The 22098-nt window shown below is 40.5% G+C and overlaps 1 long non-coding RNA gene across 1 annotated transcript in view; it reads right to left on the bottom strand.

Annotated features, from left to right (window-relative positions):
- The window catches only part of LOC144455883 (uncharacterized), a 35891-nt gene extending 14247 nt beyond the window's left edge, over window positions 1-21644 (bottom strand). The window contains exon 1 of the long non-coding RNA XR_013484708.1: window positions 21548-21644. This is a non-coding gene — a long non-coding RNA (uncharacterized LOC144455883). The remainder of the gene's footprint in view (window positions 1-21547) is intronic.
- Window positions 21645-22098: the final 454 nt, after the last annotated feature.

The following is a 22098-nucleotide window of genomic DNA, read 5'->3' as shown; positions in this document are numbered from 1 at the left end:
TCCCACTGGTTCAGTCTCTCTAATAATATGGCCAATGTAGAAGCAGGGAAGGAAGTCAGAGAGAAATTCTCTACTTCCCCCCACCTCAAGGGGCCTAACTAGAATCTTCTACTGCTGAACTGATCCACAGCTTGACTCAACTGACCACAGGACCCATGGCTCTTTTTCATATGTAGCCCAGATAAGGGACTTGATCTTTTCAACTAATCACAAGATTTTTTCTTATGTAGCATCATCTGCCTTTCATCCAATGGTCAAAATTCCAATGATCCTTTCACATTGATTAAAGGCTTATCTACACATGTGGCTTATATTAAACTTCCATAATATCTAGTTTATTTTGTTAATTGATTGCATGATTGATTGGGGTGGGGTTGGAACTCTACTCTCACACTAGCAAGTTGAATTTTAGCAAGATTCCACTGCATAACAGTTCCAGGGACCACAGTGGCATGAAAGGCCATTTTAATGCAAGAATAGAAGTCAAAGCAAATACCTCAGGTTAGTGTGTCCTAGAGGCCAATGCTCTCCCGATACTCCCTTCATTGAATGCTTGTAGTACATGCGTAGTCCCAGAATGCAAACTCATCTGATCTAGGATAAAGTCCAATCAAGGCTGACTCAGAAGTCTAAATTTCTGTGTTTATTTGGCCCAATATTGATGAATTTTACATGGTTTGTGGTTTAAAATCTCAGAATCCCAAGTGTTGGAAGTTACCTTAGACATCAGATAATACAACTACCTATTTGGAAATCCCACCTATGACATCCCTAAGAGGTAGATATGGAGACTCTGTTTAATCCGAGGCATGTGGTTGGTACCAGACCTTATCCTGCCTTATTTACAAACAATCAAGTATATGTGCCTACAAAATTGTGACATTGATATTGTCATTTAAAGTTTTAAAGCACTTTGCACATATTATCTCGCTTGACTCACAATAAGCTTTAGAGATAGATGGTAAGCTTTTTTTTCCCCGGGGGGGAGGGGAGGAAGGAAGCCTACCTGTCATTTCAATAAAGAAACTTCTGCCAATGTAGGTTGGTACATCCTGTGCAACTTAGAGTGTTAGAGAGTTGCCTGGGGCACTGGGAGGGTAAGTGACTTATCTGGAGTCCCATAGTCAGTATATGTTAGACATGGAACTTGAACCAAGCTTTTCATGACCCTAATACCTCTATCGCCTATACTACCTGGCCTCTAAAGGTAGTCATTATAGGTATTCTATGTCCATTTTTAAGACAAGGGGATTGAGGTTCTGAGAGGTTATGACTGGTCCATGATCACACATCTAAGACATGTGGGAGATAGGGTGTGACTCAAGGTCATTCTGATGCTGAGACAACTAGGTGAGGTAGCATAGTAGATACAGTGTTGGACCTGGAGTAATGAGGACCTCAATGTGAATCCCACCTCTCACACTTAGCAGCTATGTGACCCAGATATGGCACTAGACATGAGGCACTTTTTTGTGTCTCAGTTTCCTCATCTGTAAAATGAATGCCTTAGACTCAGTGGCCTCTAAGTTCTCTTTGAACTCTACATCTATGATCCTCTCACTCTAGGACCTGAGAGGTTATGACTGGTCCATGATCACACATCTAAGACATGTGTGAGATAGGGTTTGACTCAAGGTCATTCTGATGCTGAGACAACTAGGTGAGGTAGCATAGTAGATACAGTGTTGGACCTGGAGTAATGAGGACCTCAATGTGAATCCCACCTCTCACACTTAGCAGCTATGTGACCCAAATATGGCACTAGACATGAGGCACTTTTTTGTGTCTCAGTTTCCTCATCTGTAAAATGAATGCCTTAGACTCAGTGGCCTCTAAGTTCTCTTTTAACTCTACATCTATGATCCTCTCACTCTAGGACCAGCACTTTCTCCATTATACCATGCTGTCTGTGGTATATATTATATGACTGTAATATTGAAATCTGTTCTGTCAGTTTGACAACTCTATGAAAATCCATTAGAGAAGCCAAGCTAGTATTCTCCAGGGTCAGTGTTAATGCTCTCAGTATATTCATAAGCACCAAGGAACTCATGAGAAAACACTCCACTTTGAGAAGAGTCATTGGGCTTGAGAGAATGAAGAGAATGGTCTGCAAAGTGGTACAAATTTCCCAGTGGATGGTAGGGGTGAAGTTGGGGGCAGGGGGCATGAAAGAGGCATAAGATGAAAGTATAGAATTCACATGTAAGCAAATGAAAAAGTGACATAGTTCTGTCTTCCAAGAAAAAAACAACCTAGTATAAATGGATAGTAACCTATTCTGAGTTTAGAAAACTGTTTTATTGCTACAAAAACATCAGAGGCATTTTGCAATAATTTTGGCCCTTCTAAAGTTGAAGAAAAGAATACAGAAAGCAGTCACAGGCCACAGATTATCCTGGGTAGGCATGAAAGGAAACTAATGCCCCTCACAAGACTATGTCCTGAGGAAATATCAGTATCACAGCTAAACCCTGGGCTGGGCTCTGTTCACTAGATTTATGGCACAACTCGATTTTTTTATTTGACCTGTCATTCTGCTCAATTCATTTATTCAGTCATTCAACAAATATTGATTGAGTACCTACTACTTCTTGAACCCAGCAGTGTTCTAGGAACTTATGATCTATGGTCCTTGCCTTCCATGAACTCAATCTTCTTAGGGAAATAAGATACCCATAGGTGAAAAGTTAATCAATTTGAGTTAATTAGTAATGCAAGACAACTGCATGAAGATATCTCACAGCAGGATATCCTAGGAGCCATTAGTGTTGTGAAGAAGATAAGTGCTGTGAGCTCAGATGAAGGAGAGATCATTGTGGACTGGGGAGTTCAGGGAAGTCTTCATGGAGAAGATGGAACTTGAGTCATGTAGGAAAGCAGGATTTTTAGGCATAGAAAATGAGAAAAGAATGTATTACTAGGTGGAGAGAATCATATAAGCAAAGGGACAAAGGAGGGACTGAATTCAGAGGTAAATGAGAAGACAAGGATGATTAGAGTAGAGGGTGCCTATAGAAGATCAATGGGGAGAGAAGACTGGAAATGTAGTTTATAGATGATTGTGGAGGTCCTTGAATGCTAAGTTGAGAAATTTATACTTCATTCCATAGGCAATAGGGAGTAGTTGAACCTTTTTTTCCTCTGTGTTTGTGCATGAGCATGCACAACAGTTTCATTTTCATAGATTATTAATCATTCCAATAGAATGTCATATCTCAAAGAAAACTCAGGAATATAAGCCAACTCCTTTATGTTTTTGGAAAATTAACCTATCAGTGATCATTCTCCAAAAAGCGACTGGATATTGGCTATTCAATTAGAATAAGTAGATGGGCTCAGGCCTGGCTGAAAGAAGAGACTTAGAAAGTACTCATTAATTGTTCAGTGTCGAGAGATAGCATGGAAAAGGGTGCTAGATTTGGAGTCAGAAGACCAAGGTTCAAATCTTATCTCTGCCACTTAACTGTAACTTGGGCAAGTCATTTAATCTCACTGGGTCTCAGTTTCCTCACCCGTAAAAAGAGAGGCTTGTACTACATCACTTCCAGCATTTCTTTGAGGTTTAAATCTATGTTCTATGAACTTAGAAACAAGTCTGTAGTGGAGTGCCCCAGGGATCTATGGTTGGTGCTGTGCTGTTGAAAATTCTTGTCCATGATTTGGATAAAAGCATCATCTTTGCAGGTGACATAAATCTAACAGGGATAGATGTCACACAGGATAACCGAAGCTGGATCCAAATAAATCTTTATAGATGAGAAGACTGGGCTGAATCTAATGAGAGGGAATTTAAGGGGGATAAATATAAGTACATTTAAGTTTAAAAAATCAACTCCATATATACAAGATGGGGAATGAATGATTCAATAGTAGGTTATCTTAAGGAGATCTGGTTTTTTTTTTCTTAACTGTAAGCTCAATGTGAGTCAGTAGTGTGATATGGTAGCCAAAAAAAAAAAGCCATTGCAATCTTGAGCTGCTTTGACAGACATAGTATTTGTGAATAAAAAGGGAATAGTACCACTGTACTCCGTCTTGATCAGACAACATCTTGAGAATTCAGTTCAAAATTTGAGAGTCAGTTTAAGAGGAGCATCAGTAAGCTGGAAATATAGTGAAGAGGGTGACTAGAATGGTATAAACCTTGGGTCCATGTCATGTCATGAGGCTCTATTAAGTACCTGTGGATGTTTAGCCTGGAGAAGAGAAGACTGAGAGTGGTGTGGAGGCTCATGAGTGCTGTATTCAAGTATTTGAAGGACAGTGATGTGGAAAGGGATTAGACTCATTTTGTTTGATTCCAGGAGGCAGAACCAGGAGCAAATGGGTGGAAGTCACAAAGGGACAAACTTAGGCTTGACTCAAGAAAATTTTTCTAACAATGAGAGCTATCTGAAAGTAGAGTGAGCCACCTTGGAAGGTAGTGGGTTCCCCCATACTGAAGACCTTTAAACAGAGAATGGATGACATGGCTCTGGTATGTGAAAGAACAAATTCCTATTCAGGCATTAGTTGGACAAAATGACCACTGACATACCATCCAATTCTGAAATCCTGTGATTTTATGATTGAAGAGCAACCCTAGACAAGGGACCAAAAATTTAGATGTTAAAGTCTGTCTAGGGATAAGGATAAGGAGTAGACATCTAATTTCTTTGGTATAGGAAGCTCCTGCGTTAGGAAACTCTCTCTACCAAAGCAATACCTTCTATGCAACATAGAAAATAGCTTAGAGCCCTAGAGGTTACGTGACTGTCTTGGGTTACAGAACCAGTGTGTGTCAGAAGACAGACCTGAATCCAGGTCTTCCTAGTTTGAACTTGCTATCCATTACATCACACTGCCTCTTAACGTCTAGATGTTGGGTACTAAACATTTAAACATTTATGAGGAGGACAATGGGAATTAAGATGATATTTTCATTAACATGTATTGTGAAGCATTTAGAGGGCTATAGATCTATGCTAGCTGCTCTTGGGTGGAGGAAACCTAAGCTGCTTGATGATATAATAGGTGGGACCACAGAGATGTGAAGACCTAAGAGGATTCTAGTAGTGAGAGATATCAGGATAGAGTAAAGATGAGCTGATCCAGACCAGAAGGGACGGTTAGACAGCTGATACAAATAGGCAAAAAGCAAGGGCCAGAGTAAAAAAGGAATTCCAGGGGTGGAGCCAGGGGAACACCAGCTTACTTGCCAAGAGATGGGGCTGCCCAGACAGCAGACTTGATTGAAAACCAAAAGGGGTGGTCCTGGCATCCAGACAGGAAAGGAAGCAGACTGGTGCAGTGGAAAGAACTCTGGATTTGGAGCCTGAGACCTTGGATTGGAAGTTTAGCTCTTGCACTGATGACCTGACTAACCTTGAGCAAGTCCTTTTACTTCCTGGAGCCTCAGTTTCCACATCTCTAAAATAAAGTTGGGTTAGATGATCTCTAAGGTCCATTCTAGATAGAAATTTATGATTCTATGTCTTATGACTAGATGACTTCTAAGGTCCTTTCCAAATCCAATATCCTATGGCTTTGGTCTTTCTAGAGACCAAACATGGGGCAAACAGTTTGAAACTAGAGGTAAAAACAAAGTGACTTAGAAAAAACTGTTGCTCTGATGGTCAAGGTCTAGAGAAAGAACCTGCAAACTTAAGAATCAGGGCATACCTGGAAGGAATCCTTTAATACTATAAATACACACCAGGCCACTTGGGTAACATGACATTATCCCTATGCAGGCTTCATATGTAGCTTAAAATCTCAATCTTTTTCACTTCAGTAAAACAGACTTGTGCAGTTGACCTATGTGTACTTGACAGCAAAGATAAGATACTGTTGCATAACCAATGGATAAGAAGAGAAAGTAGGGAAAGGTGAGACCTAGGGGTTTGAGGCTTTGTTGCAGAAATCTCTCCACTTTTCTCCTAGAATGATGGTAGCACTAAGAATATCTAAGAGCAACAGAGGAAAAGGAGAAATTGATTGGAGGAGACTTTCAACATGGGTTTTTGTTTCTTTGCTGTAAGGTAGGAAAGAGGGAGGAATGGTACGATGGGGTAGTCAGAGGCCCTTTCTCTTGGGTTGGAGTGGGCAGTAACTTGTTTCCCCATAAAGTATATAGATCATATTAAAGGAGGGAGAGACTGGACATAGGGAGATCAGTTAGGAATAATCACAATTAAAGTGTAGAGTAATGGGGGTTTGAATAAGGGCTAGTACTGGGGGAATGGAAAAGGAAACAGCCATATGGGAGATGTGAATTGTAAGAACTTGGGACCTGATCACTAAGGCACTACTAGTCTGCTTCAATGGAAGTATGGCTTTCAGAATGAGTGAGGCGACATTCCTACTGTCTTCTGCCTTGGCCAGACATCTGGTATTCTGTGTTCTGGAAGCTAGACTTTAAGAGGGAGGCAGACAGGATGAAACACATCCAAAGGAGGATGGCCAATGTGGTGATGGGTTTAAAAACATGTCAGAGGAGGAGCTACTGAAGGAAATGATAATGTTTAGATGGGAAAAGAGAAAATTTATGGTGCCATGATGACTGCCTTCAAGTATTTGATGGGCTGCACTATGCAAGAATTATTCTGTGCAGCTGCAGAGGGCCAGACCAGGGCCAGGGACTGAAGTTACAAGGAAGCCAATTTTGGCCCAGTGTAAGGAAGGATGTTCTAAAAGTTGGACACATTCAAATATGTAACAGGATGTTTGTGAATTTCTTATCTCTGGAAATGTTTGAATAGATGCCGAATAACCTGCCAGGGTTATAAATTAGTCTTTTTTGCTCTTTTATTTTTCTGTATTTTGATTTCCTTAGTCAAAGATTTGGGAGGGAAATGTCTTAAATTTAGTCCAGGTATTCATATTAGTCGCTTACTTACTTCCAAAGACAATGAGGGTGGGGAAAAAGAACTGTTGGGTGATAATAATTAATGTTAACAATAAGCATTTATATAACACTTGAACGTGTGCAAAGTACTATACATGCATTATTTCACTTGATTCTTGCAACAGCCCCACAACACAGGAATTATTACTACCCTCATTTTACCAATGAAGAAATTGAGAGAGGTTAAGCCACAAAGGTAGTAAGCATGTAGGTCAGGACTTGAACTCAATTTTTCCTTACTCCAACTCTAGTGCTCTATCTGCAAAGGGACCCCTACCCTATTGTTAACAAGTTCTCCAACATTCTCTAACACATTTCTGCCTCCTCACTTTACCTGAAACTTGACACCACCACATCCTTTGGGACTCTTTCTTATGGGAAGCCACTTCTCCTCCATTCTCCACCCCCAACCTCCAACTAATAGTGCAGGAGGAAGGTTTGGCATATTCTTTGTTCCCCACTGTTGCTTTCAAAACATAATACACTAGGCTGCCAAATCATTCCTGTGCCTCCAAATCAAAATAACATTTCCATTTCTACAGTCTGTGCAATCCTTTATATCACCCATAGTAGGTTCTAAATAAATGCTTGACTGGTTAAATGATGCCTTCTATTAGAAATACGTATCATTCCCCAACATCCTACAACCCTCCAGCTCTTGATGTCCCAACGAATGTAGACCTCCCGGACAATCTCTTCACACTTCAAACATCACTGTTTCATAGGACAAAACCACCTCCAAGATATGAGACTTCCACTCTCTGACCATAGCCTACAACCTGACTATCTTTATCACTCTCTCAGGCATAATCAAACTGCTTTTAAACTTCACCAAGGCCTTCCTTTTTTCCAGTCCTTTCCCTCACTCTGGATTCAAGTATGTCGGTATACAGCCCCCAACCTCATGGTCTTCCACTTTATTCACCAACGAGAAACCCTCATTCTTTGACCTTCTGCCATTCCTGACCTGCCAATCCTCCTTCCTGGTTAATTTCCACCATCTTATTTTCCTACCTTCCCCCCCCCCGTATTTGAGTATCACTGTATAAGATCATGAAACTGAGTTGACTTAGCTATAAATCTTTACTGTACTTCAGTAATCCTTCTATGTTATTCTTATTGACTGACTGTCTCTCATTCTCTATAGCAATGTTCTAAATCTTTTCCTCTCTTCTTGAACTTTCAACATGATCCCCAATCTACATACAACTCATGCAGAAGATGACTTCAAAAAAATCTCTAGTACTTAGCACAGCTCCTGGAAGATAGCTGATATTAAATAAGTGATTGTTGATTGATTCATGATGATCTCTGCTTCATTGAAAAGACTGGTAATTTACCAGAAATTCCCTTATCTTTCCTACTTTGCTTTTCAAAACTTATTATCGCAATCACTTACTTTCTCCCTTCCCCCCAGTCATAGAGAGAAAGATATCTCTCCTCTTCATTAGGCTTCAATGCTTCAAAAGAGTAGAAAAAAAATTTTTTTTCATCTCTCTGAAGCAACAAAAAAAGCACTTATGTGTTAGTTAATATTATACTTATCAATGTGTGTGCCCTGTGTTCCAACTGGACTTTACTCCATGAAAAAAGTTACTCTCCTATATAAACTTTGAAGAAAAAACCCCATCCATTGCCTATCAAAGCACTCTGCATGCAGTAGGCATTTAATAATTATTTGTTGAATTGAACTGAATAACTAATCTTTTCTAAGGTTTCTTGTTTGTAGTCTGGCTTGAGTTGTACTATTGCGTGTTCAAATAATTATAAAACATAGGGAGTTTAATGAATTATATATTTTTATTTGCAGTTTAAGTATATTCTCCTCCCCTCCCCCAGAAAAAGTTCTTTTTTTTTTCTTTGAAACTTTGTTTTACTCAAGGGTCCTCATTAGAGCACTAACCTCACTTCATCAAGATCCACCCTCAGCTGAACTACCTCCCACTTCCTCAGGTAAGTGAGTGAGCCTTCTTTCATGTGAGGTCAGCCAGAAGAAACAAATCCCCTTCCAAAGTTGTCCAGAGAGGACCAGGGGGAGAGAGGTTCCTCTATTTAGAGGAATAATAAGACCCACACTAGCTTTCCGGAGCCCTGTGAGAAGTGGAGCTTTGCTATGAGCCCCTCCTGATCCCAGAAGATACTGACCTGGTGAAACCACAGGACAAGAGTAAAAGGTACCAGATATCTTCTCAGTGGGGGGACGAGAGGAGAGTAACTGGAGGGAGCAAAATAGCTTGCAGTTATATATCTAAGATCTTTCAGACAACTGCTGAGGGCAGCTTCTGTTTACATTAGAGTTTGGGCAGAAATCTTCTTATCTACCTCAAAGGCAGCTGAGCAAGCCAATGTCATATCTGAGAAAAAGGCAAGACGTACCAGGAAAAAAAGTAGAAAAATCAGCTACAGATCAAGCCTTGCTCAGTTTCCTCATCAGTCCAATGATAGCACTGGAGCAGTGGATCTCTAAGGCGTCTTTCACCTTTAAATCTAATGATCTGAAAAGGTTCCTCATCTGAGGAAATCCACAAACCAGAGCGGAAAAACAACGTGGAGAATATTTGGAGCTCCAGAGAACAGAACCAGAGAGCAATGTATATATGGGAAGTTATAGAGATGTGAATTTTAGTTTGAAGTAAGGAGTACCTTCATAATAGAGTAGTACAAAACTGGAATTCATTGCTTTGGATGTAGTCGGTTTCTCCTTGCTTAAGGCCTTCAGGCAGCAGATTGATAATTTATCAAGTATGCTGAGGGATCTTGGTTAGGTTTGATGGTCTCTGATAAACCATCCACCTCTAAAGATTCTAGGTTTCTGAGATTTAGCAGTCGTTTATACAGAGGTGATAGTTGAATCCAGGGCTTCTTAAACTTTTTCCAGTTGAGACCCCTTTTCGTGTTTTGGCAACATTCGTTGGCGCTGTGTGGTTGCAACAGCATGGAAAGTGCTAAGTTTGCCTGTTGTTTGTTCGAAACCAAGGCTGCAGTGAAGTTGTGCAGCGCTGCAAGTTCAATACCTGCCATAAATACCTAGGATTCATTTCGAGTTTGATTTTGAATTAATTTTTGGTCGTTGCAAGTTCAGAAACCTTTTACTGTACCCACAGTTTAAGAAGAGTTGGACTTGAATCCATGATAATGGAAGAGATTTCTAAGGGATCATGTACGGTGAGAAAAGAAGAGAGCCCTAGACTGAGCCTTTAAAAATGCCACACTGTTATGGAACAGGAGAAGTCAGGAAAGGAATTGAACAAGGAGGCTTAAGAAAGGTAACAAGGATGGGAAAGTTGAGTCAAGGAAATCTACATTAGGTCCTAGAGGCTAAGGGTGGTGGTGTTGTTGTTGTTGGTGGTGGTGGTGGTAGTTTTCAAAGCTTTGTTTGAGGATCTAGGGATACTTAGCCTGGAGAAGAGAATGGGGGTGGGAATTATCTCTGTCTTTAAATACTTGAAGGGCTGTCATGTGGAAGGAGTTAAGCAGAAGGAAACCTTTCAACTGTTTAGAAACCATGCCTTTAGTTATGATTTCTAGGCTTTTGCCAAGAATTTAAATCAAGCTCTGTATCCTTAATTAGAAGGAACTATATTCTTCCACTGTTTTGAAAACATATACATTAACCAGTTTCTAGTCTTGTAACACCTTTTCAATTCTTCAGGATTTTTTTGAACGCTTATAGCAGCCTAGCAATTAGCCGGCAAGTTCTTTCACTGCTCTTGGTGATAAGTCATTCAAATCTAAATGCTCCCTTACTATTTATCTTGGAATTTAAGACCTTGCTAATCATATCTTTCCCAGTATTAGGATCACACTCCTTGGAAGAAAACAAAACAGAAAGAAAATAAGAGTTGAATAGTTACTCTTCATCATTAGTTATGATCATCCCCTCAGCAACAGTCTTATCTCAGTTATTCTTCCTGTTACTCATATAGTTAAACAAAACAAAACTCGATGACTCTTGGCATTGATCACAAGCCTCACTTATGATACCATTCTTGATATTATTTCATGGGATTATGCTATCTTTTGTTTTTTCTTCTTTTTCTTTTTTGCATTTATCTGTCCTTGCTTCCTACATCTGTACATCTTTCAAAAAATTCAAGGCAGAAGTCACATTGTGCCTGGTTTTCTCACTCCTACACTAGCCACTCTCTCCTCTTTCCCCCATCTTGACCCTCTAATGAACCAGTTCAACTCTACACTATCCTCTTCTCTTGAGTCTTTGGCCCTTTTCTCATACCATTAAATTAACATCCTGCCAAATCTCAGTCTTCAATCATTACCGTCATATGCTGCCTTTGCTACTACATAGTGTTGCCGAATAAAGGTGGAGAAAATCATGCAACTATTCTGGCTGGCTTGATTAAAATTTTATGTTACATAATGTCAAGTGGGCCCTCTCTGCATCTAGGCAATCTTTTTACACCTTCTATATCAACTCATTTTCCCACTTTCAAGAGTGCTCTTCCAAACCTTTTCATCCTTCCTCAAACTTCCCATTGCTTCCCATACATACCTCCTTAGCTGACAACATTGCCTCATATTTTACAAGAAAAAATGAGGTCATTCACTGAGATCTTCCTCTTCTTTCCTCTTACTCATCATATCTTACTCAGATGCCTTCTTCTATTATTACTTATCCATCTGTCTGCAATCCCATCCCATCTTGTCTCCTCCAATAGATAGTCTGTCCCTTCTGTCATCCCAGCCCTCTCATTTATCTTTAATCTCTCTGTCTACTGGCTTTTCCCTACTGTCTACAAACACGCTCACAGTTTCCTCATACTCAAAAGAAACCCTCACTGGATCACTTCATCTCAACTATCTTCCTTTATCTCTTCTACCCTTCATGGTAAAACTCCTTGAGGAGGCTATCTACAATAGATGTCTATGCTTCCTCTCTTCTCACTATCTTCTTAACCCCCTACAATCAAGCTTTTGACTTCATTATCTCTCCAAAGTTGCCAACGATCTCCTAATTGCCAAATCCAAGGCCTTTTTTCAATTTTAATTTTTTTAAAACTTTTTACCTCTTTGTAGCCTATGATAGATACTACTGATCATGCTCTTCTCTCTCATAGTCTCTTTTATCTAGGTTTCCATGACACCCCTCTCTCCTAGTTCTCCTACCTATTAGAGTACTACTTCTGCCTCTTTGCTGAATCTTCATCTAGATCACATTCACTAACTATGGGTGTCCCACTTCAGAAAATTAGCTCAGGCTCTGTGTAGGACCTCCTTCTCTTTTCCCTCTATACGACTTCACTGGTGATCTCATCAACTCCCTTTGATTTAAATTTAATCATCTTTATGCTGATGATTCTCAAATCTACCTATCCAGCCCTAATCTCTCTTCTGTACTCCAAGTTTGGATCTCCAACTGGCTTTCAGACATTTCAAACTGGGTGTCCAGTAGACATCTTAAACTCAACATATTCAAAACTAAACTCATTATCTTTCCCCCTAACAAATCCACTCCTTTTCAAACTTCCTAATTACTGTGGAGGGCATCACCATCTTCCCAGTCTCCTAGGCTCATGATCTAGGAGTCATTCTTGACTCTTCACCATCTCTCACATTCTCCTCCCCACCCTGCCACATGCCTGTTGCTAAGGCCTGTTGATTTCACCATTCCAACATCTCTCAAATATGTTCCCTTTTCTGCTCTGATACCACCCTAGTGCAGGCACATTACTTCATGCCTGGACTATTTCAATAACCTGCTGGTTGTTCTTCAAGCCACAAGTCTCTCTCTACTCCAGTCCATTCTCCATTCAGCTCCCAAAGTGATTTTCCTAAAGCATGGGTCTAACCATGTTACTCCCTGCTCAACAAACTCCAGGGGTTCTCTCTATCAACTCTAGGATGAAATAAAAAAAATCTCCTGTTTGGTATTCAAAGCCCTTCATAATCTAGCCACCCTCCACCTTTTCAGTATTCTTACTCTTTATACACTCCACCCATCATGTACTCTTTGATCCAGTGACACTGGTCTCTTTGTTGTTCCACAGACAAGACATTCCATATCTTAGCTCCAAGTATTTTCCTTTAAGTCTCAGTTAAAATCCTACCTTCTACAGGAAGCTTTTCCCAATCCCTCTTAATTCTGGTGCCTTCCCTCTGTTAATTTTTCCTGCTTATCCTGTATAAAGTTTATATATATTCGTTTGTCTTCCTCATTAGATTGTGATCTCCTGGAGGGCAAGCACTGTCTTTTGCCTTTCTTTCTACCCCCAATGCTTAGCACAGTGCCTGGGCACATAGTAAGTACTTAATAAATACTTGTTGACTGACTCTAAAGTGGTACACTCACTTCCTTCTGAGGTTCCAGTTATTTTCACTTCACCTAGTTCCTCTGTATTGGTGAGAATCAGACTCAGAATAGCAACCCCCCCCTTGTCACTTGTCACAAAAAATAGAATTATTAGCAAGGCAAAGCAAGAATTTGTCAAAAACTCTGTTATGAGGAGAGAGAGAGAGAGAGAGAGAGAGAGAGAGAGAGAGAGAGAGAGAGAGAGAGAGAGAGAGAAAGTCAATAAGTTACAATAGTTGAAGTTCTCCTATCACAACTATATCCTGCCTCCATGATAACATTGTAATCTTCAGGAGTAAATCATCATCCATTTCTTCATTTTGACCCAGCAGTATGTAGCTACTCTGATGACAATACCATTTAATTCTCTTGTTTCCCACTGAAATGCTATTTACCATATTACTCCCCACTTCACCCCCATCTTAAATGAGTGAATTTTCACAGTGTGGAAATACAATGCCACTTTACCACCTTTCAACCCTAGTCTATTCCTCTTGAACAAGAGATAACTTTTCTTTTCCATACACCAGTCGTATAACCTAGCAAGCCTCAGGGAACCTATGAGATTAAATTAACCTCCATTAAGGTCTCTAGTTCAATTTGTTACTAAATCATATTCTGCTAACTGGTATATAACCATCTTAGGCACCAACGATGTCATTGCCTTTTCCCAAATGTTGTCTTCTGTGTGTTACTGGATATCCTCAATACTACTTTTCCCTCAAATCCAAAAGAGAGTCCTGGTGTGGCACCTCCTCTCTTCTCAGTAGACAAGGTAACAAAGTATTAGGGTCAGAAGATAAAAAGAGCAAGATGCATTCTCCTGACTCTAGGGGGACTTTGTGTCCCAATTACTAAGTCATTCTTCAAATGGCTATAATTGACAGCTTCTGTTGGTGAGGAAGACAGCAGGGGACTGAAGAACAAGTGAGCCTCAGAGACATTAGCAGAGAGTGAGGTTAGAAGACGTTGATGTGCCATCGTCCGTTAATCAAAGACATTAGGACTTTGCTTGCATGACCATCAGCTTCAACCATCCTATTCCCCAGGGGAGCAAAATGACAAAAAAGAAAAAAGGAGAAAACAGTGGTGTTGAGCTTGCCTTTGCTACTGGTTAAATATTGTAACTAAAGAAGGAGCTATGGCAATGACCTCATTGCTTGAGGACATATTAATACCAGCGTACAAGGACTTGCATTTTCAAGTTTCAAGAAAACGTCTTTCAGTTGATTATGAAGTTTCTTTGTTGCAGACAAGGCACCATCTATTTTATTCAATATGTCATTAGGTCATTTAATTTCAAATTCAGTGATTTGTGTGTGTGTGTGTGATGATGTTTCCTATCTCTACTGTATTTTCCCAATGGAAAGAGCACTGCATTGGGGTTCAGGGGACCAAGGATCAAATCCTGGCACTGTCACTGTCTGTGTGACCTTAGGAAAATTACTTAGCCTTTATGGTCTTCAGTTTCCCCATCTGTAAAATGAGGTGGAATTCGATGTCCTCTAAAGCAGTGATATCAAACTCAAAGAGAAACAGATCCCTCCAATCACATATTGATTAAGAAAACCACAAATTAATGTTATCTATGTTGTGTTGTATTTTCATTTATTTTGTTAAACATTTCCCAACTACATTTTAATCTAGTTCTCAGCACTCAGGAGTTTTGAGGGTCATTTGCCCACAGTGGTCATGAGTTTGATACCTCTGTCTAAGGTCTAAATCTATGATCCTATTAGCCCCAACCCACAATGTCCCCTTTTCTATATTCCAAAATAGTTTCTCCAATTTTTCCCCCTTGATCTTGTTTTTTTTTTGAGGCAATTGGGGGTTAAGTGATTTGCCCAGGGTCACATAGCTAGTAAGTGTCAAGTGTCTGGTCTGAGACTGGATTTGAACTCAGATCCTCCTGACCCGAGGTTTGGTGCTCTGTCTATTCCCTTGATCTTGATAACAGAATTAGGGTTAGAGATCTTAAAGCTATTCATGTCTATTATGAATATTTTTAGTAACAAATATTTTCTACAAGTATAATGTCTTTTGTTCCCTTATCCCTCCATAGCTGCTAAAAGAAAGCTTTGGCCACTGGCTGGACATCTCTTTTTCCTGAAAAAGCAGATGTATCTGAAAATCTTTGCTGCCATCCGCTTCTCTTGGCTGCTATTCTGTAAGTACATTGTGGTTTTCCTCACTTCCTTTAGGGCACTACTTGCTTGCTGATTTAAATCCTCCTGACATTGCACCCACTGTGAGACCAGTTTGCAGCTGAATAAGGTAGGAGATATTTTGCTTCCTCCTTGAGCTGCAGAAAGAACACCTTTGTGTGGTACTCTTTAATTCACGGATTGGGAGGATTTCTCCTAACATCTTAAAGTGTGAGATCACAGCACACACCAATTTAAAAATTACAGCTGTATAATAAATGCCCTAATGAACCTGCTCTGTCAGTTGTCATTTGTTAAAACTAATGGCACAAATGCATCATTTAGCCATCCCAATGTTCTGTAACAATTGTTGTTGTTATTCAGTCACGTCCAACTCCTTGTGACTCCATTTGGGGTTTTCTTGGCAAAGATACAGCAATGACTTGCCATTCCTTCTCCAGCTCCTTTCACAGGTGAAGAAACTGAGGCAAACAGGGTTAAGTGACTTGCCCAGCGTCACACAGCTAGTAAATGTCTGAGGCCAGATTTGAACTCAGGAAGATGAGTCTTCCCGGCTTTAGGCCAGGCACTCTATTCACTGCTCCACCTACCTATAACATTAGAATTGTAATATTTTAGGTAAATGGCTGGACAGCAATTTGAGTGAAAAAGAACTTGGGGGTTTAATGGATTATAAGCTCAAAACAAGTTAACCCATGTGACATGCAATTCCCCAGAAACTGATGTGCTCTTGGGCTTCACTGATAGAGGTAGAGTGTCCAGAGTAAAGGGTGTGACTCCCTCTGTACTGTCTTGGTCAGACCACTTCTGGGGTATTATGTTAAGTCCTAGGTATTATGTTTTAGACAGAATACTGACAAGGTAGAATGCAATGAATATGATGAGTAGACTACGAATTGGGTCCCATATGGATTATTTGAAGGAACTAAGAGTATTCAGCCTAAAGGCTCATGGTAGCTATCATCAAATCCTTAAAAGAAGGTCCTGTGGAACAGGGATGAAAACGTTCTCCTTGGCTCCAGGAAACTAGAAGCCATGGGGAGAAATTTAGGAGAAGCAGATTTTGACTTGATATAGAAGAAAACTTTCTAATGTGTCAGTTCAATTCAACAGACACTAAATATCTACTATGTGCACAGTACTGTGCCAGGCACTGACATACAGAGACCAAAATGATAAATAGTCCTTTTCAGGGCAGCTAGGTGGTGCAATGGATAGAGCACCAGCCCTGAAGTCAGGAGGACCTGAGTTCAAATTTGGCTTCAGACCAAACACTTGATACTTACTAGCTGTGTGATCCTGGGCAAGTCACTTAACCCCAATTGCCTAAAAAAAAATAGCCCTTTTCCTCAAGGAGATTACATTCTGATGGGGGATACAATGGATGAGTATCCAAGTGTAGGAGGGAGAGAGAAGATGAATAAACAGGGGGCCAGATAAAGCTCTGCATGTGTAGGAGCTCAAGCCAAGTCTAATGTTTAGCTAAGGGTGCTGCTAAGAGTTAAACGTGAAGGACTGCATTGCAGTCATGGGAGTTAGCCAGAGCCAAAGCAGAGTTAGAAGATGGAATGCAGAGTTTAAGAATAGCTAGTAGGTCATTTTGGCTGAAATGTGGATTAAATTAGGGTAATATGAAATAAGATCATAAAGGTGGGTAAGAGCCAGATTGTGGAGGGGTTTGAATGTCAGGCTGAAGAATTTGTAGTGTATTCTAGAGGCCATAGGGAACCATTGAAGATTTTTGAGCAGAAGAGTGATGTAGTCAGAATTGTGCTATATATAAAATAATTTTTTTTTATTACTGGGAAGGTTATTTTAGCAGTTTTCTTGAAGGTAGATTGTAATCAGGGGTGTGTCGGTAAATGTTTAACAACCACCTCTTGGAAGCGGGGAGAGTGGAGCATGACATCCCTTTAAGTTTAATCATCATTAACATTTTCACCATCATTTTGTTAAGTCTAAACAATCAACAAAACAATAAATCAAACCCTGATTTGTATTGTTTGCTGATTTCTGAGGTATAATTGCTCACATTGAAAATCTAACAATTAGGCTCTTGAGAGACTGCTGAAGATGGCTCCATAAAACCCGTAAGTAATGGAGGAGAGCCAGTAATCAGGATAGTATTGTATCTGGCCACAAGCTGCGAGGACCTGAACTAGAGTGGTAGCAATGTACATGGAGAGAAAGTAACAGTTGTAAGAGACAACACGGAGAGAGACCGTGGCAACTTTTTCAATGTGAAAGGAGGAGGAAGGATTTGAGAAAGAGGGAAGAATCAATGTGGTAAACCTGAGTTACTCTCTAAAAGTGGAAAGAGTTATCTTGGGCCCTCTATCATGGGAAATCCTCAAGGGGAAACTGGATGACAACTCATTGGGGATATTGTAGAGATATGGGTTCATGTGTGGATTAGACTAGATCACCTCTGAAGTGCCTTCTAACTCTGAGATTCTGTGAAGTACCACACACAAGGAAGTCAGTTCCCCATTATCACACCCGAACTCCACCTCTATCCTCTGAGTCCCCTCAGCTAAAACAACTGAACTGTCAAGTTATCTTTCCTGTAAGAGACCAGAATCCCTGCCTTGCCTCCTTTTCTGGCTTTGAAACATTTTTCTCAGTGGGTATTTATGAAATCAGCAGAAAACCTACATTCTCCTCCTCCCCAAAAAAACCCAAATTACCAACTCATAGTAAATCCTCTGATGTTCTCTCTGAACTTGAATAGGCTTCTACCTGGATGAAGACATACAATATATCTCTGAACCCTTCTAGCCTGGCAACACCTGCCAAAGCTTGAGCTCCAGCGACATAACTTTTGGCCACCCAGGATCACTTCCATGCCAAGATGAAGCACTGGAGGGGAACTTCGATGGAAGTGACCCTGGGTTTCATCTAGTACCTCTGTCATCAAAGGAAATGAAGTTAAGCTGGCAACACTTGTTCTTGATCAGTCCTAGAGGCAGCTGGATAGCACAGTGGACCTGGAGTTCTGAATTCCAGGATGGAGGGTATGGAAGCAGTTCAGCCCATGGACAGGAGCAAAGACTATAAAGTGAGTTCTCTTCCAAAAGTGTAATTCAATGATTCTACTTTGGCTTCTAAGGAAATGATCTAAATTTCTGTTCAAATATTTTGTTCTCAGAGGTTTAAAAAAGCCTTAATTATTTTCTGGTGATTCCTACTCCATTTCCCTATATACATACATACATACATACATACGTACATACATACATACATACATACATACACACATATATACATATATATAGATATATAGATATAGATATAGATAGATATACATACACATACACACACACATATATAGAGTGTATACATATATATACACATACACATACACATATACATATATACATATATGTATATATACATATATGTATATATATATTTAAAAACCTCCATAAGCATTATGCTCAATCTCCCCCATCACCAAAGCCACTTTGTTGTTTTAAGTGGTAATTAGCTATTATTCTCATTCCTTCTCAAACAGTTCTCTCCCAAAGTGAATGTCCAAGTTTAAGCAAGGGGTTGCTTTGTGCAATACTCCATCAGTCAAGGGGTATTTATTAAGCACCTACTATTTTCAAGGCATGACTATATTCATATCTCAGCAATATCAATGACCTGTCTATTGCAAGTATAAATTCTCCTCAGGGGAATTATTAGCCTTCTTCCTATCTTTGGCAGTATCTCTTTCCCCCTCTTTCTTACCATTCCACCCCACCTAACACAAGAGAAAGGGGTCAATCCTAGAGAAAGGAAGCCTGTTTTGAAAATGAAAGTCAAATGCTTCATATTGGCAAGAAGAACCCTATTAAGGGGGTGGTTTTTGAGCACTTAGGAAAGTGGTGATCATGGCCTAGTATGGAAGGAAGGAAATGAGCGTTTATTTAGTGCCTACTATGTGTCAGACACTATGTTAAGTGTTTTACAAATACCTTATTTGTTCCTCTCAGTGCGAACATTATTCCCATTTTACAGTCAAGGAAATGGAGTCAGAGGTGAAGTGACTTGCCCAGGGTCACACAGGTACCAAGTGTTTGTAGGGGGATTTGAATTCAGGTCTTATTGACCCCAGGCCCAGGGCTCTATCTACTGTGCCACCTAGCTGTCTCTGGGTTGATCAAAGCAAACTTCATTTCCTTTGATGAAGTGATCCTTGTGGCCAAGTTTTGGCAGGTGCTGCCAGGCTAGAAGGACTCAAAGATGTATGGTATGTCTTCATCCACGTACAAGCCTATTCAAGTTCAGAGAGGACATCAGAGGATTAGCCGTAAATTTATAATTTGGGTTTCTTTTATTTTTTGGAGGAAGGCAGGGATTGAGAGGATGGAAGAAGCCTCAGTAAAGTAGTAAATTATCTCTTCAGGTGTGGAGAGATTTGTCTGCATCTAGAAAGGAAACACTTGTGCAGAATAAATCTTATTTCCTTGAAGTATAGAATGAAGTACCAAAGTGAGGGGAAGAAGCTGGATGGTACAGTGAACTTGGAATCAGGGAGACTCATTTTCCTGAGTATAACTCTGGCCTCAGACACTTACTAGCTGTGTGACCGTGGGCAAGTCACTTACCCCTGTTTGCCTCAGTTCTTCATCTGTAAAATGGGCTGGAGAAGGAAACGGCAAACCACTCCAGTGTCTTTGCCAAGACAACCCCAAATAAGGGCATAGAGAGTCAGATACAACTGAAATGACTGAATAACAACAAACCAAAATGAGGAAGAGCTGCTTGTGAGCAGTGGCTGTAAAGAGTTAAAGGATGTTACACTGGCAGGCCTGGGAAAGGAATTTATCAGAAATCTCATATCACACAAACAAAGATAGAGGTGGATATAATATTGGAAAGTACAGTTTTACTCTGAGATTGTTAATTCTATGGATGCCCCTGAACTAGAATTCCACAGGGAAAGCCAGGAAGTTCTTAGGGATCTAATCTCAGGACATAAAACGTGACCAAGCCTGGGGATGAGCAGACTTTGACTCTTGCTGCTGTGAATATTTTTCTCACAGCAAGAGAAAGCAGGCACATCCTATGGCCCAAGGGTCTCAGATTTGACAAGAAATTCTTTTGTTTTCTGGGTCAAGAAGGCTACAGGAAAGCTCACAGCATGTTGAGTGCAGCTCTTGTAGCTGAATTATGGAGGATCATGGGATAGTGGAATTAGAACTAGAAAGAACCTCAGAGATCATCTAGTCTAACTTCCTCATTTTACAGATAAAGAAACATGGCCCAAAGAGATCAAGTGACTCGCCCAAGGTCATACGATAGTTTAAGGGTCAAAAGCAGGATTTGAAGTCACACTGATTGGGCAGACATGCAGACATGGATGGTTTGCTGAAATCTGTATCACTGGTAGGAGTGGTGAAGATGATGATGATGAAGATGATGATAAAGAAGATGATGAAAGCTAATATTTATATAATGCCTTAAGCTTTACAAAAGAGTTGAGGCTGAGAGTTGCTGAGAGTTGTATACCTAGTAGGAATAAGCCAGGAATTGGGCTTAGGGCTTCTTGATGTCCTGAGCCCAACTCCTGGCATATTGATTGATTGATTATTGATCTATTCAGTATGCCACCAACCTGCCTCACATCTACAAGACATACTTAGAAATGGCCAAATATTAGAAAAGAAGTATCTAGGAGTGAAATTTGTCTTCAGTTGTGTAGGTTTATCAGAGGTTTGTTATACATCGATTGTGGGTGTTTCCTATGTTTATTAATGGAAGCTATGGGGTCTCTTCCCTTGGGGAGGTTAAAAACAGAAAGAAATGTGTTGGCATGGCTTAGGAGTGGACCCTATCTTAAGGAAGGGGGATATACAAGATGAAATCTACCAAACCTTTCTCACTCTACGTGTATTTTGTGATTGAAAAGCAACATGAACATGTTACTGTCAGCTGAACGTGTTATTACTGTTTGGTATTCAAAGGTCCTTTTTCAACTCAAAAGGTGCTGAACTCATGGATCATGCCACTGCCCTTTGGTCATTCTCCATAACACTGGGGCTATTCCCTGGCCGGACCAAAAAAATGGCTCGTCCATAGGGATCTGAAGGAGGACCTTGGCAGGGGACATCTCGCTCTGTGAAGGGGGCCCCAGGGAGCTTCTCTCATGCTCGGGGAGTTCTAGGATGGGTGTCCCCTCCATCTTCCTCTCCTCACCTTGCTCAGTTTGCCGGGTATGCTTTTTGTGCTCTTGCAGCTGCTGATCTTTTCTCCGTGGGTCCACCTTTGACTCAGCAGCTCACCCCGGAACTCATTTTCTGAGGGTTTAAGAAAATACAGGGTCAGGACATGAAAACAAGTCATAGGACTGCCAGCCATGCTGACTTAGTCGGGGATTTAGCTGTTCCTCCCCCCTATTCTTCAGCATAGGTGCCGAAGCAGGGCAGGCAGCAGTAATACCTGGACCAGGCTTCTAGGAAATGGAGGAGTCCATCCACTAGGTCAGAGGCTCCTCACCCATCAGGAATTTACCAACAGAGAGGGGGGCAAGTTCAGGAACTCTGTGGCTGGTCTGAGGCCTCATTGCCTCCTCACAAGACCCTCTCCAGCTCTAGAGCAGGGCAACAGTGACTCAACCCTGCCTTCAGTCAAGCCTTTCCAATTAAAGCTATAGGATCATAGATTTATACTGATACAGGGCATTATGGGTCACCTAGTCCAACCACTCATTTAATAGATAAGGAAAATGAGGCCCAGAGAGATTAAAG

Source organism: Phascolarctos cinereus, unplaced genomic scaffold, assembly GCF_003287225.1.
Source record: "Phascolarctos cinereus isolate Bilbo 61053 unplaced genomic scaffold, phaCin_HiC Scaffold_2;HRSCAF=192, whole genome shotgun sequence".
In the NCBI taxonomy this organism is placed as follows: domain Eukaryota; kingdom Metazoa; phylum Chordata; class Mammalia; order Diprotodontia; family Phascolarctidae; genus Phascolarctos; species Phascolarctos cinereus.
The sequence above is the reverse complement of the archived record's forward strand: the minus strand, read 5'-3'. Positions and strand labels throughout refer to the sequence as shown.